The sequence below is a fragment of the Cebus imitator genome, unplaced genomic scaffold (genome assembly GCF_001604975.1).
Source record: "Cebus imitator isolate Cc_AM_T3 unplaced genomic scaffold, Cebus_imitator-1.0 Scaffold18, whole genome shotgun sequence".
NCBI lineage: Eukaryota > Metazoa > Chordata > Mammalia > Primates > Cebidae > Cebus > Cebus imitator.
The window spans coordinates 8,256,501-8,272,725 of NW_016107333.1; the positions used below are offsets into that span (position 1 = coordinate 8,256,501).

At 39.6% G+C, this 16,225-nt stretch overlaps 1 protein-coding gene across 3 annotated transcripts in view; it reads right to left on the reverse strand.

Moving 5' to 3' along the window:
* Positions 1-16,225, reverse strand: part of CBFA2T2 (CBFA2/RUNX1 partner transcriptional co-repressor 2) — a 140,828-nt gene that overhangs the window by 79,958 nt on the left and 44,645 nt on the right. Inside the window, exon 1 of one of the 3 annotated variants that reach the window (XM_037733239.1) lies at positions 1,839-3,139. The exons of the other annotated variants lie outside the window; for them this stretch is intronic. The gene's annotated coding sequence lies outside the window, so the exon portion shown is untranslated. Of the gene's footprint in view, positions 1-1,838; positions 3,140-16,225 lie in introns of those variants that run through there. 3 annotated transcript variants of the gene reach the window in all.

Genomic DNA, 16,225 nt, shown 5'->3' on the forward strand with positions numbered 1-16,225 from the left:
GAGGCTGAGGTGGGTGGATCACGAGGTCAGGAGTTCAAGACCAGCCTGACCAACATGGTGAAACCCTGTCTCTACTAAAAATACAAAAACTTAGCCGGACGTGGTGGCACGCGCCTGTAACCCCAGCTCCTCGGGAGGCTGAGCCAGAATAATCGCTTGAACTCAGGAGGCGGAGGTTGCAGTGAGCTGAGTTCATGCCACTGCACTCCAGTCTGGGCAAAAGAGCGAGACTCTGTCTCAAAAAAAGAAAAAAAGTAAAAGAAAAAGAAAAAAGTCCCCTCCACCTGAAGAAATCTAAATATAAAACTGAAGGAAGAAATTGAGTAATACTATACTGCCCATTTAATTACCCAATTAACATAAATAAAGGCTGAAGAACTTTAAGGAATAAAAATATTTTTTAAAGTTCCTATCTCAGAAATGGAAAATTTTTGCATGACTTGTAATATAGGGGGGAAAAACACAGAATTTTCCAGCAGGGAGTCATGAGGTGGAGGACAATTTAATCAGTGTTGTCACAAAGCAGTACAATTCAGTACCTCACTCCTGCTTATTGACTTTTTCAAAATTCTTCGGTTCTGGTATAGTTTGGTGAAGATAACACAGACCATTTAGAATAGATGCAGACAATCTGGGAAAGGAGTACAGCAAGAGGAAGGGTGCCTTGAAAACTAGAACCACAGACCAGACCCATTCTTGACCAAGAGTTGAAGTTAAAAATGCAAGAGGTTTAGGAACCCACCACAGCAAAAAGAGTGAACATCTAGGACTCTTGAAACTAACTTGTATGCTTTCTATGTGCCAGACAAATTTCCCCAATAACAACATGAATCAGGAATTAGACAAAATAGAGATTCAAAGAGAACAGTGGCTTGCTTGAGATGAAGAATGAGTGAATAATGGCTATACAGTTTGTGTAACGCCCAAATTTAACATTCTTGCCATAGAACATGAAAAGGAGGCCTGGATTCAGAGGCAAAACATGAGTACAATGCATGGAAAAGGCAAAAAGTGGCTAGGCACAGTGGCTCATGCCTTTAATTCCAACACTTTGGGAGGCTGAGGCAGAAGGATCACCTGAGTCTAGGAGTTTGAGAGACTAGTCTGGGCAACACAGTGAGACCCATCTCTAAAATATATAAATATTAAAGAAATAGCAAAAATCTAAAATAGGCATCACAAACTAACAAGGACTACAGAACACAGTACATAGTGATATGCACACGAATTTACTAAATCACAAGACTACCCCAAACTCACAATTCCAAGTCAGATTTGTTCATGTTACTTATTTATTTTATATGTAGGAAGTAAATAGAAGAAAACAGCATAGGAGCAAAACATAAATTACAAAGAGATATATCTAAAATGAAGAGATGCTGTTAGTTTTGCTTCAATCTCTTTTAGTTGTAATTTGCCTGCATATACTGAAATAAAATCTGACAATAGAGTGTTGTATGAGCCATCTTTTTAACATGGCCTATTTGTATTATGCATACTAAAAGGAAAAAAAATTCCCTCTAAACAACACAGAACAATCCAACATGGAAAGCCTTACAGAAATATTTGTGGGACTACTTTTCTAGCTGTAGAATTCATACATTACATCTGATTATTAATTAAATCTTGCATTCAAAAAAGCATGACATTCAAATATAAAGGTGGCAACAGAAAAATGAGATAGAAACACAAATAAAATGAAGCATTAAAACAAAACTGAGAAAGGCTGAACTTGTATCAAATATCAAGAAACATTAAAATCCTCGTAATTTGAAAGAAGTAAAAGGCAGAGAGAATTGTGCACTTTAACCCCCCAAACTAAATAAAAATGTACTTACCCCAAATGCCCAGATTATAAACAATCCAGATTCTTAAATATACCAAATTTATTTGAAATAGATATTTAAAAGCTCCCCTTTTTCTCCTCCTAATCTTCAAAGCTCAATCGGAGACCAGTCTTCCTCCTCCTCTCATTAGCTGGACATGTGTCAGCTCTCTCACATCTGCGATTTCTCACTGACTAGAGCTGCCTGTCCCATTCCAGGGAAACACAGATGGATCCCAGATGGGAAGGTCCTGCCAAACAGACCAGCTCTTCACCTTGCCAGAATCCCCAGATACAGTCAGTCTCTCTCTGTCTCTCTCTTTTTCTCCCTCCCTCCTGCTTCCTCTCTCTTCACTACCCTTCCAACCCTCCCTGTTACCAGGGCTCTTTGCCAGCTGATGTCACTAAGTACACACCTCCCAGTGGCTCCTGGCCAATCTGACATTAACTTGTTAAATACGTGTAATTTGTTTATGGCTGACAATAACAGCAAGGATATTGTGCAAAACCTATCTGTGCAAGTCCCTAGTGGAATAACATGTAGAGACACACACAGACACACAGACTCACATTTTTGGGAACATTCAAATGTTTAGCAATTACCATTTAAAGTCCTACATACTGTTTGATTTCTGCTATTGTTTAATAGCTTCTCCTTTTTGAGCCAGTTTTTAAATCCTACATATGACAAATTCCTTCTTAAATTATTAAAAATATGTTTTGAACATGTAATTGGAAGAAAAATATAAAGTTGCAAATTAATTTGGGGAATATAAACAGAAATGTATGTAAATGAGTCACACAAGCTGCCTCTCAGACCCAGACTTGGTAGCACTGCAAAACTGGCACGTGATTAAAAAAAGACAATGCAGGCAACATGGTTCTGATACTGTGAAGATTATAAATGGAATATGGGAACACAATGAAAAATTGTGTTAAAACAGCAAATATAAATGTGAGAAATAACATAATGTTTAACATTAAAATAACTGCTAATATAAGTGTCAACGATAAGTAGCCAAAACAAAACATATTTTTAGAACAGTAACAGTGAAAATCCAGAGAGATGACAGAAACCCAAAAGGTCAGAGTTTAATCCTTTATACGTTAAAGAGCTAGCATATAATAGCTGCTCAGTCAATTTCTGCTAAATGAAAATCGATGGTTGACAATTGATATTATAGTATAGTTAAAGAAAACGTTCCCACTGGGGCAAACTGGGTGAAGGGTCCAATGGACCACCCTGTACATTTCTCATTATAACTTCCTGTAAATCTGTATTTTAAAATAAAAAGTTAAAAGATTGGGGGTGGTGGCAGCCAGGTGCAGTGACTCACACCTGTAATCCCAACACTTTGGGAGGCCAAGGCAGGCAGGTCGCTTGAGCTTAGGAGTTTAAGACCAGCCTGGGCAACATAGTGAGACCCCATCATTAAAAAATAAAAGAAAAAGAAAGGCTGGGCACCATGGCTTATGCCTGTAATCCAACACTTTGGGAGGCCGAGGCAGGCAGATCACGAGGTCAAGAGATCCAGACCATCCTGGCCAAAATGGTGAAACCCCGTTTCTACTAAAAAATACAAAAAATTAGCTGGGCATGGTGGTGCACACCTGTAATCCTAACTACTCGGGAGGCCGAGTCAGGAGAATCGCTTGAACCTGGGAGGCGCAGGTTGCAGCGAGCCGAGATTACGCCACTGCACTCCAGCCTGGTGACAGAGCGAGGTGTCTCAAAACAAAAAACAAAAAACAACCAAAAAGCAAAAGCAGAAAAAAGATGGCAGCAAGGGGGGGTGGTGTCTTGGCTTCTTCCAGGGTTATATTACATGACACATACCCTAACTAAAATCTACATGAACACAGATTCGGCATGAAAGATCCTCTGCATATATATAGATAATCAAACAGATGTGGTTATAATTCTCTAACCTTTAACCTTCTACCATACTTGGGATATATCTGTAATCTGTGACCAATTTTTCTGTCATGGCAATTTTTGGCAAATAGGAAGGAAGACTATTTCTGTCAAGGGCAACTTAATGGCTAGATTTTAGGGCTTCAGTTCATACCAGTGATGGTGATAATAATAGTAACAGCAGCAGGTTCAGTGTTGGCCATGTGTACTCACTAAGAGTACGACTATTCTAATTCCCTGCATTGCCACAAAGGTCCTCTATTGAGGGACCTATAAGGTAGGTATTATTATCTCAAAGTTATAGCTAAGGAAAGTAATGTTCATATAAGTTAATGTCACATAGCTAGTGTCAGCATCAGGTTGTTTGGATCCACAGCCAGAGCACTATAACCCACCGTTGATGAGAAAATGAATCCAAAGATGTTGCTGGCTGTCTTGGATCACTTGTTCTCAAGGAACCCAGCTACCATGTCATGAAGACAACTCAAGCAGTCCTAAGAGCCTTCCACATGGAAGATCTCTTGCCAATAGCCATTATCAAATTGCCTGCAATGTAAGTAAGCCATCTTGACAGCAGACACCAAGCCACTACCATCCAGCTAAGGCATCTCAGAGCTATGATCCACAGAAACCACGAGATGATAAATATTTATTGTTACTTTATCTTATTTTTTAGGTGAGAGTCCAGGCTCAAATTTATTGTTACTTTAAAAGAAAAAGATGGGTCTTTCACGTCTAGCAGCTGGACTATGGATTCTAAATAGCATTTCCCAATAATAGGAAGTAGGGTTCTTTGGGAAAACGGTCGACTCCAGGTACACGGCTAAAAATGTATAAAACGTGTCATAACAGAAAGCAACTAGGCTATCAAGCACTTCTGGAGTTATGGCCCAAGGACATAAAGAGAGTCAACGTGAAGAGGCTCCCACTAAAAAAGATGGGATAATTTCAGGAGCAATAAAAAATACCTGCAATTGGGACAGGCATGGTGGCTCACACCTGTAATCCCAGCACTTTGTGAGGCCAAGGAGGGCAGATCACCTCAGGTCAGGAGTTCAAGACCAGCCTGGCCAACATGGTGAAACTCTATCTCTACTAAAAATGTAAAAATTAGCCAGCTATGGTGGCACATGCCTGTGGTTCCAGCTACTCAGGAAGCTGAGGCAGGAGAATCACTTGAACCTGGGAGGCGGAGGCTGGAGTGAGCCAAAATCACGCCATTACACTCCAGTCTGGGTGACAGAGTGAGACTCTATCTCAAAAATAAACAAGAAACTGAAATTGATTGAAACACAACAAAATGTTTAAATCACGAGTTCAGAATAGCACCTATAAAAAAAACTAATTGATTACTTATCTTCTGGAGAATACTTGAGAACCAAACTCATTATTCTAAAATCTGGTAAATCAAGCATTTCATCTGTCTTTCCTATATGAACTGTATCTCCAGTTAAGTTGAAGAAAATTGTTGGGTACAATGTTGGTTATTTGGATGACGGGCTCACTAGGAGCACAAACCTCACCACTATGAAACACAACCATGTAACAAAGATGCACATGTACCCCTGAATCTAAAATAAAAGATGCAAGAATTCTCCCCCAAAAGAGTTGGTGAAAATTGATCTCTATTGAAATAATCCAACTAATAAATGACAAAATAATATACCTGGAATATCATCATTTTGTATATCCCTAATGAAAAAAACAAATCTAGCTAATCATCATCAGTTGCCACTATTATAAAATGAGAGACATCTGGAAATTAATATGCCTCCTAATGAAGCATTTTTGACCCAAAAAACAAGGAAAACTGAGTCTGATTGAGCCAATTTATAAAACATTGAGGGAATGTAGGAACATGTTAATGGCAAGATGACGATGCAATTAGCAAAGTCTAGAATGTGGAAAACTTTATAGTCCAAGCAACCGAGATTCTTAGGAAAAGAAAGGGAGATGGAGGGAGTTAGAGGAGAACCTACATTAAGAGAGAAATAACTGCCTGGTGCAGTGGCTCAAATTTGCAATCCCACTGCTTTGGGAGATTGAGGAGGGCTTCTCACTTGAGGCTAGGAGTTTGAGACCAGCTTGGCCAACATGAGGAAACCATGACTCTAGTAAAACCACAAAAATTAGCTGGGCAAAATGGCACACACCTGTAATCCCAGCTACTCAGCTGGCTGAGGCAGGAGAATCACTTCAATTCAGGAGGCAGAGGTTGCAGTGAGCTGTGATCGTGCCAGTGCACTCCAGCCTGAGTGACAGAGTGAGACAGAGTCCCAAAGTAAAAAAAAAAAAAAGGAAAGGGAAATAAAAGACCTAAATGCAGCAGGGCACAGTGGTTCATGCCCACAATCCCAACACTTTGAGAGACCAACACTTGAGTGCAGGAGTTTGAGACCAGCTTGGGCTACATACCAAGATCCCATCTCTACAAAAAAATTACAAAATTAGCCAACTGTGTTGGGGCATGCCTGCGGTCCTAACTACCTGAGAGGATAAGGTGAGAGTATTGCTTGAGACCAGGAGTTTGAGGCTGCAGTGAACTATCCCAACAACTGCACTTCAGCCCGGGTGACAGGGTAAGGCCCTGTCTCTTAAAGTACATAGACATAGAAATACACATGCAAATACACTTTCATATACATACTTCCTAGCTGTTTGCTGAGAGGTTCTAGAAGCAATGATCTCTTGTAAAAATGAACATCCACATCTTGATTTCCAAACTACATTTTCTACTAAAACCAAGGATCCTTGGAGAAATAGCTGATCTTGGGTAGGACAGGGAAAGCAAAAGATAAGCATGCAACCCTTTGTGCAATAAAGTAACAGACTACTCAATAATGACAGAGTTATGTCAAAAGAACACTAAAGCCAATTAGAAAGCACTACCACTGGAATTGTGGAACAATTTAAGGATCAAAATAAATAATGATAGCAATTAATTAAAGCATAATCCATAATTTTTCTGATCAACAAAGAAGAAAGGAAAACATTCCTTCATTAAAATGCCAACATGTAAATATAGAAAGAACAATGGAATTAGAAAATGACCACTAGTTGGGTGCAGTTGCTCATGCCTATAATGCCAGCACTTTGGAAGGCCAAGGTGGAAGAATCACCTGAGACCAGGAGTTCGAAATCTGTTTCGGCAAAATAGTGAGACCTTGTCTCTAGAAAAAAAATTAAAAATTAAAAACAAGAAAAATCACCACTTGGATGCTGAGACTACTAGTAAACAGGAAATTAATTAAAAAAAAAAAAAGTCAACATCATCTCAAAATACACCCAACAAATTACTAATTAATCACAAAGAGAAAATCAGTAATTCTGCAGTGTAGTAACCTGGCAGACATGACCTTTAAATGATTAACCAAAGGCCGGGCGTGGTGGCTCACGCCTGTAATCCCAGCACTTTGGGAGGCCGAGGCGGGTGGATCACGAGGTCAAGAGATCGAGACCATCCTGGTCAACATGGTGAAACCCTGTCTCTACTAAAAATACAAAAAATCAGCTGGGCATGGTGGCGTGTGCCTGTAATCCCAGCTACTCAGGAGGCTGAGGCAGGAGAATTGCCTGAACCCAGGAGGCGGAGGTTGCGGTGAGCCGAGATCGCGCCATTGCACTCCAGCCTGGGTAACAAGAGCGAAACTCTGTCTCAAAATAAAATAAAATAAATGATTAACCAATCACTAATATTGAGACACACTGATAATGTGCCTCCCTAAATGAAGCATTAAGGAGAATACAACCCTTCTATAGTATTCCAGCCCAAAATTCATAACATTAATATAATCAAAAGGAAACAGCAACAAAACCCAAATTAAGTACAAAACAACTGGTCTGTATTGAAAATTGTGATGGTCAAGGAAAGGCAAGTAGAAGAAGGGGAGGATCAGGCAGGCTGAGGAACTGTTTCAGAATAAGGAAGATTAAAGAGCCACACGGTGGCTCACACTTGTAATCCCAAAACTTTGGGAGACTGAGGATGGTGGCTTGAGCTAAGGAGTTAGAGACTAGCCAGAGCAGCATAGTGAGACTCCATCTCTACTAAAAGTAAAAAGATTAGCCAGGCATGGTGGCATGCGCCTATAGTCCCAGCTATTTAGGAGACTGAGGTGGTGGGATTGCTTGAGGCCAGGAGGTCAAGGCTGCAGTGAACCATTATCGTATAGCCTTGGAAACAGAGTGAGACCCTGTCTCTAAGAGACAAGAAAAAAGAAAGGGGAAAGACAAGGAATAAAGAGGGATGCCAGTTAAATTCAGTGTGTGATCACAGATCGAATTAGATTAAAGTATAAAGGCGATAAAAGACATTATTGAAATACTTTATAAAATCTGAATGGTATTATGGTATTATTACATTTTCTGATTTTGATAATTGTACTGTGGTTATGTAAGAGAACGCCTTTGATTTCAGTATTTACATATTTCAGTATATACATTTCAGTATTTATGGATAAAAAAGCATATTTCCATTTTCAGAGTGGTTCAGGAAAAAAGGTATACATACAAAATATACACAATGATAAAGCAATTGGAGCAAAATGTAAACAACTTATAAAAAGTTGCAAGAACTCATAAGTATTTTACTGTATCCAAAAAAAACAAAAAATCAGAAAGAAAAATAGTGCCCATCCATAACAAAAAAGTATGAAGACACTCAGACACTCTTGTGGGTATTAAGTGGGTATTAAGTGAACATGTGTGTTAATACATGATCTAATGATCACATTCACGACAGTCTCTTCTTTGGTTTCTTACTCTAATGATGACAACTATATGCCATTATAATTTTTTTAAAAATTTAATTGGGCAGCCATTAGTCTGAGACAGCTGTGCCTAGTAAGCAAACTGAAGCCCAATGTAAATATAAAACAAAGCTTAAGCTTAACCAATCAGAAACAAGCCTCTAAGTAGGGACTTTCCACTGGATCACATCCAAATAAGGCAAATCCCTGTCGGTAGCCAATCAAGTAATTCCTTTACTTTGCTGTGTTCAGTTTATAAAAGCCTGCTGCTAAAGCAGAGCTCTCTGAACTTCTTCCAGTTTTGAATGCTGCCTGAATCCTTTAATGCTCACCTAAATTCTGCTAATTTTCTGTCTAAAGTTTTTATTTAAGCAATTCTGAACATTAAGTTGTTTTTCTTATTCATTTCATACCTATAATGGGTCACTGCTTAAAGATAAATATTATTTTATTTTTTTATTCATTTCACACCCATAATGGGTTACTGCTTAAAGATAAATATAAAAAACTTCGACATTCAATCTAATTAGAAAACATAAAAATAATTCTATAAATACATTTGAGATGCAGACATTTGAGTTTGATTCATCACATCAAATTTCTCATCTAGCACATAAAAATGATTCTAGACTGTCAAACAACATTATTAAAAAAGAAAAACACCCAGGTGGGGTGGCTGATGCCTGTAATCCCAACACTTTGAGAGGCCAAAGTGGGCAGATCACCTGAGGTCAGGAGTTCAAGACCAGCCTGAGCAACAAGGAAAAACCCTGTCTCTACTAAAAATACAAAATTAGCCGTGTGTGGTGGCGCATGCCTATAATCCCAGCTACTGGGGAGGCGGAGGCAGGAGAATCTCTTTAACGTGGAAGGCAGAGGTTGCAGTAACCCAGGATCACGCCATTGCACTCCAGCCTGGGCAACAAGAGCAAAACTCCATCTCAAAAAAAACGAAAAACAGGCTGGACATGGTGGCTCACCCCTGTAACCCCAGCAATTTGGGAGGCCAACGTGGGCAGATCACTTTACGTCAGGAGTTCGAGACTAGCCTGGTCAACATGATGAAACCCTGTCTCCACTAAAAATACAAAACCTAGCCGGGCCAGGTAGCACAAGCCTGTAATCTTACTAAGGGGAATCACTTGAACCCAGTGGGTGGAGGTTGCAGTGAGCTGAGATCATACCACTGTATTCCAGCTTGGGTGACACAGCAAGACTCTGTCTCAAAAAAAAAAAAGAAAAAGAAAATAAAAGAAAAACAACCACTGATGATCATAGTGAATTTGCTTTTCATTGTAATAACTCCTTAATTGCACAGAAGTTCTGCAAAGAGCAACTGGGATGTTTCTTAATTTGTCACTTAAGAACAAAATAATAATATATGGTATTTTAAGCATCAGGTTACAAAAACAGGTAAGCCTTTTTTGAAAATGAAACACATTGTAAAACTGCAATCTATATTTTAATCTATCCCAAAACCAAACCATCCTTTTTATTTTAAAATCAGTATCAAGAATCATGTTTTAATTAAATAGAAATGTAAAGATAACAAAAGTATATGACTACTAGTTAACTGAAGAAAGTAAAAATATACAATTATTATATTTAAGATATTTTAAATTACTTCAAGATCAGACTTTTCAAAAATCACCTCTTTAACATCTACCATACAAATATAAAATCACCTTTCAAAAAACCCTTAGGGAGAAATCTTTGCAAGACTGTATAACAAGGGCTTTCAAGTCCAGCAAAATTAAGGGATGATAATTTCTAGGAGAAGTCAGCAAACTATAGCCTGCTTAGTGTTTTGGTGAACAAAGTTTCACTGGAAAAGGACCATGCCCGTTGCTTTACATATTATCTATCTATGGCTGTTTTCCTGCTGCAGTAGAAGGGTTGGGACAAAGATGGTGTGGCCCACAAAACCAAAAATGGTTATTACATTACCCTTTACAAAAAAACTAAGCTCTGGCTGGGTGTGGTGGCCCACACCTGCAATCCCAGCACTTTGGGAGGCTGAGCCTGGTGGATCACTTGAGGTTAGGCATTGGAGACCAGCCTTATCAACATGGTGAAACCCCATCTCTACTAAACACACACACACACACACACACACACACACACACACACACACACTTAGCTGGGTGTGGTGGCAGATGCCTATAGTCCCAGCTATGCGGGAGGCTGATACAGAATTTCTTGAACCCAGGAGGTGGAGGTTGCAGTGAGCCAAGATTATGCCACTGCACTCCCACCTNAAAAAAAAAAAAAAAAAAAAAAAAAAAAAAAAAAAAAAAAAAAAAAAAAAAGAAAGAAAAGAAAAAACCCAAAAAACTAAACTCTGAATAGCAACAAAGTAGCTTTACAAAGGAAAAGTTCTAATATTCAAACACCTACTGAGGTTACACTAAGTGCAGGAGACCAAAGAAAAATAGTCTCTGCTCTCAGGGAGTTTGCAGTCTATTGAGAAAAGTAATGTAATTATCACACAAATAAATATAGTAATATATAATAAGTGCTATAAATAAAAAAATCCCACAACTATGGGCTTCACAGCAGGGGCCAGAGTAAGGGCTGTGTTACACTGACATAATCTCTGATGAAATGAAATTTAAAAGAGAAGTAGATCAGGTTTAAAAAGGTGGTAGGGTGGAGATGAAGAGTATTTAAAAATATTTCAGGCAGAGGGAACAGAATAATATGGGAACCAGAATAATAAAGGAACCATGAGATGGGAAAAGGTATGACTAGCATAAACAACCAGGAGGAAGTCAGCATGTCTAGACAGCAGTAAACCTGCAGAAGGAAGATGAAATGGAGTGACAAGCAAGGGGACATTTCACACAGAACTTTGCTGTGGTGCAGGGGACAGCATGAGCCCATTTGTCTCACTTCCTAAATGTTAGATAATCTTGCAAACTCCTATGACAACAAAGGCTTTCTTATTGATTGTTCTGTCTTATTCACTTTCACATCCACAGGGCTTGACAGTGTTTAACACTGCTCGGAAAAAATGTTTAGAATCTGAAATGTCGTTTCTTTTCTATCTAGCACATGTTTAAACAGCTCAAGATCCAGTTACTCTTCCATGTAGTCTCATAACATCAAGTCAAATTCATCTGAAAATAAAAGTTTTGGGACTCTCCACAAACAAGATATTCTAATTTTCCAATTTATATGATAATATACAGATTCCTGTTTTATTAGTTATTAAAGACTTCATAAAAGCCTGAGTATTTGTTTTATACATTGAGCATTATGAAGCTTAGAAAAAAATTTGTCGACTTAAAAAACAGGGAAGCAATCAAACTCAAAAGTGATCTTGAAAACTGAACAACAATTCTGATGTTTGAGTCATTAGCCCTTATGGGACACAAGTCAGATACAGCAGCTGTGGACCATCATTTAAATGAATTTTACGTAAGCAGAAAAAAAAGGGCGGGGAGGGCAAGAAGAGAAAAAGAAAAAGGATAATCAAGAATTCAACTTAATTGTAATAGAAGATTTTAAAAAGTTGATGGAACAGACCAGGCAAGGTGTCCCACCTGTAATCCCAGCACTTTGGGAAGCCAAGGTGGGTGGGTTTCTTGAGGCCAGGAGTTTAAGACCAGCCTGGCCAACATAGCAAAATCCCATCTCTACTAAAAATACAAAGATTGGCCAGGCGTGGTGGCGCATGCATGTAATCCCAGCTATGACGTGAGACTGAGGCACAAGAATTGCTTGAATCCTGGAGACGGAGGTTGTAATGAGCTGAGATCACATCACTGCATTCCTGCCTGGGCAGCAGAGTGAGACTTCGGTCAACAACAACAAAACTGATGGGAAAAAAGCACAGAAAAGAAATGGAAGTCAAAATTTTCACTTGCTGGAATGAATCAACAGTTAATCCTAAGTAAGGGATGTGCCATTATTCTACTCAAATCAGACCACCAACTGATTTCCTTCTTTCACTGTGAACACTTCTGTCAAATGAGCTCTTCACCTGAAAAACTATTCATACTTCAAGAATTATTGCTCTCCTTGGGAGCAATGATTCCTCACAGAGTTGACAACTCTCCACCTCAACCCATGCAGCTTCCAACCCATGTAGCTTGACAGCAGATAAGAAGACCACATTAAAGTGGAGTGTGGTGGCTCATTCCTGTAATGCCAGCACTTTGGCAGGCCAATAGGGGGCGGATCACCTGAGGTCAGGAGTTCGAGACCAGCCTGGCCAACATGGTGAAACCCTGTCTCTACTAAAAATACAGATATTAGCCAGACATGATGGCATGAACCTATAATCCCAGCTACTAGAGAGGTTGAGGCAGGAGAACTGCTTGAATCCGGGGGTCGGAGGTTGCAGTGAGCCGAGATCTTGCCACTTCACTCCAGCCTGGGCAAAGGAGCGAAACTCTGTCACTCACACACACACACACACACACACACACACCCCACACACACACACACGTGCGCGCGCGCGCACACACACACACTAGTACTTAAGGCTTTCAGTCTTTTGTTGACCAAATGTACCCATTACTGTTCTCTGAGGACAGGTAGTATGTCTTGATTAACGTATTTAATGCTTATTTGTTGGGTAAATAAAATATCGTGTTTGTTTAAAAAATAAATATAACAGAATCAAACCACAAAGCATTGGCTTAGAAAGTATCTAGGCCGGGTGCAGTGGCTCATGCCTGTAATCCCAGCACTTTCACAGGCCAAGGGTGGGGATCATGAAGTCAGGAGTTCGAGACCAGCTTGGACAAGATGGTAAAACCGCATCTCTACTAACAACACAAAAATAGCCAGGCATGGTGTGCACGGCTGTAGTTCTAGCTACTTGGGAGGCTGGGGCAGGAGGATCACTTAAATCCCAAGACAGAGGTTGCAGTGAGCTGAGATTGTGCCACCGCACTCCAGCCTGGACGACGTAGCAAGTCTCCACCAAAAAAAAAACAAAAAAACAGAAAGAATCTAAGCCAATCCCTCCATTTAATTAAAATAGGGGGAGGAAAGTTAAGGTCTGAAAGGCTGAATTAAATTCCTATTAAATGTGATGTATTCAAATCAAATCACTCTCTCTTCAATAACTTTTTAATGGGAAGATTTTGGCAAAAAAATTAATAATTTCAAGGCTACTTTGCTAATAAGTATTAAAAATTACTGCCCCAGAACTGGTTTTCCCAAACATTGTGGCTATTTTCACTATCCTGTCCCATCCGAAATAAAGTATCATTCATACTTGGGGTATATACCTGTTTGCAAGAACAATGTAGAACATTATTGCATTTGTTATTAAAATCTATAGCTCTTAACATACTCCAGAAGGCTTTATGTGCAAAACAAAACTGTCCAAAATCTTGTAAGATAAGACAGGTATTTATTGAACCCTATTTTATAAATTTAAAAACAAAGAAGGACATTGTCTTTGATGTGCCTGAAATCCTAACATAAACCCCAACTCCCAGTGTTCTAAATTCCCCTGTTGGCCCCAATCTCTCAGGATACCTGAAAACAAAACAAAACAAAACAAAAAAAAACAATCCCAAAGCAGCAGTCATCTATTATACATAAATGCCACCTGCAGGCATGTGCCGTACTTGGACTACTCCTTTGCAGCAGGGGAAAAATCCTGCTGTCCTCCTGGCCCCTACAAACATTTAAATAAGTTTTATTGAGGTATAATATACAGATCATAAAATCTGCTATTTTCAATGTATAAGACAATGATTTTTAGGAAATTTATAGAATTGTACAATCATCACAATTCCATTTCAGAACATTTTTATCACCCCCAAAAGATCCCTCATGTCCCTTTACAGCCCTAGATAACAACTAATGTTGCTTTTCCTGTCCCTATAAATTTGCTATTCCTGGACATTTCACATAAATGAAGGGATATGTCATCTTTTGTGAATTCTTTAATTTAGCAAAATATTTCTGAGCTTCATGCTATGGCATGTATCAAGATTCATTCCTTTTTACTGCTGAGTAGTATTCTACTGAGGAATATACCACATTATGTTTATCTATCCACCAATTACAGGGCATTTGGATTGTGTCCAATTTTTGGCTATTGAGTAATGCTGCTGGGAACAATGCTATACAAGTTCAAAATGGTTGGTGTGTTTTTTTTTTTTTTTAACAAATTTGTCCAGTTTTATCTGCTTTATGGAGGGAGGATGTCCAAGCACCTTAATCCACCATTGCAGAAATTCTGCCACCATTGCAGAAATTCTGCCCTAACCAAGTAGTTTTTAATGATTTCTTGATTATTCTTACATTATGCTCTCATCAGTAGTTTGTCAACTAATATTAATGTCAGGTTTAGAAAGATTTTCCCTGTCCCAGATTATAAGACTATACACCTGTACGTTTTTCTAGAGAATATACACTCTCGTGGTTTCACTTTTATATAGTTCTTTTTTTTTTTAATTAATTAATTTATTTAAGGCTAGTCATGTGAAGCAGTGGGAGTGGAGAAGGAACAAAGAAATCTGTAACTGGGCCGGGCGCGGTGGCTCAAGCCTGTAATCCCAGCACTTTGGGAGGCCGAGGCGGGTGGATCACGAGGTCAAGAGATCGAGACCATCCTGGTCAACATGGTGAAACCCCGCCTCTACTAAAAATACAAAACATTAGCTGGGCATGGTGGTGCGTGCCTGTAATCCCAGCTGCTCAGGAGGCTGAGGCAGGAGAATTGCCTGAACCCAGGAGGCGGAGGTTGCGGTGAGCCGAGATCACGCCATTGCACTCCAGCCTGGGTAACATGAGTGAAGTGAAACTCTGTCTCAAAAAAAAAAAAAGAAATCTGTAACTGGTTGTGATCAATTAGTTGTAAACACCACTGCACTTGGACCAGCCATTCTTAAGTAGAATGAATGAATATGGACGGATGGATGGATGGACAAGGTCTTGTTCTGTCACCAAGCATGGGGCTGAAGTGCAATGGAGGAAATCATAGCTCACTGAGGTCTCAAACTAATGGGCTGAAGTGATCTTCCTGCTTCAGCCTACTGAGTGGCAGCAACTAAGATGAGTGCCACCATGCCTGGCTTTTTGAGGGGGAAGGGTAGATAGACACAGCGTCTCACTATGTTGCCAACACTGGTCTTGAACTCCCGGCCTCAAGCAATCTTCCCATTTTGGTCCAGGCACAGTGGCTAACACCTGTAATCCCAGGACTTTGGAAGGTCGAAGCAGGCAGATCACCTGAGGTCAAGAGTTCGAAACCAGCCTGGCCAACATGGTGAAACCCTGTCTCTAATAAAAATACAACAATTAGCCAGGTGTGGTGGTAGGCACCTGTACTCCTAGCTACTTGGGAGGCTGAGGCAGGAGAATCGCTTGAATCTGAAAGATGGAGGTTGTAGCGAGCCAAGATTATGCAACTGCACTCTAGCCTGGGTGACAGAGCGAGACTCCCTATCAAACAACAACAACAAAAAATCAAACCTTACGGTACTCAAAATAAAAGGAAACCAACAGGTGCACACTAAAACTCATGAGAGGTCCAGCACTTACAAGACAAGCAGAATAATCCAGAGATCCTGCCTTCTTTGTACAATTTCCAACTTTATATTCTGCGATGAAATATTCTTCCTATACCTCAGGTCATGTACAGTCAGTGGCTCACGCCTGTAATCCCAGCACTTAAACAGGCAGAGGTGGATCACTTGAGCCCAGGAGCTCGAAACCTGCATTACAGCAAGACTCCATTCTCCACAAAAAGAAAAAAAGACAAAAAAA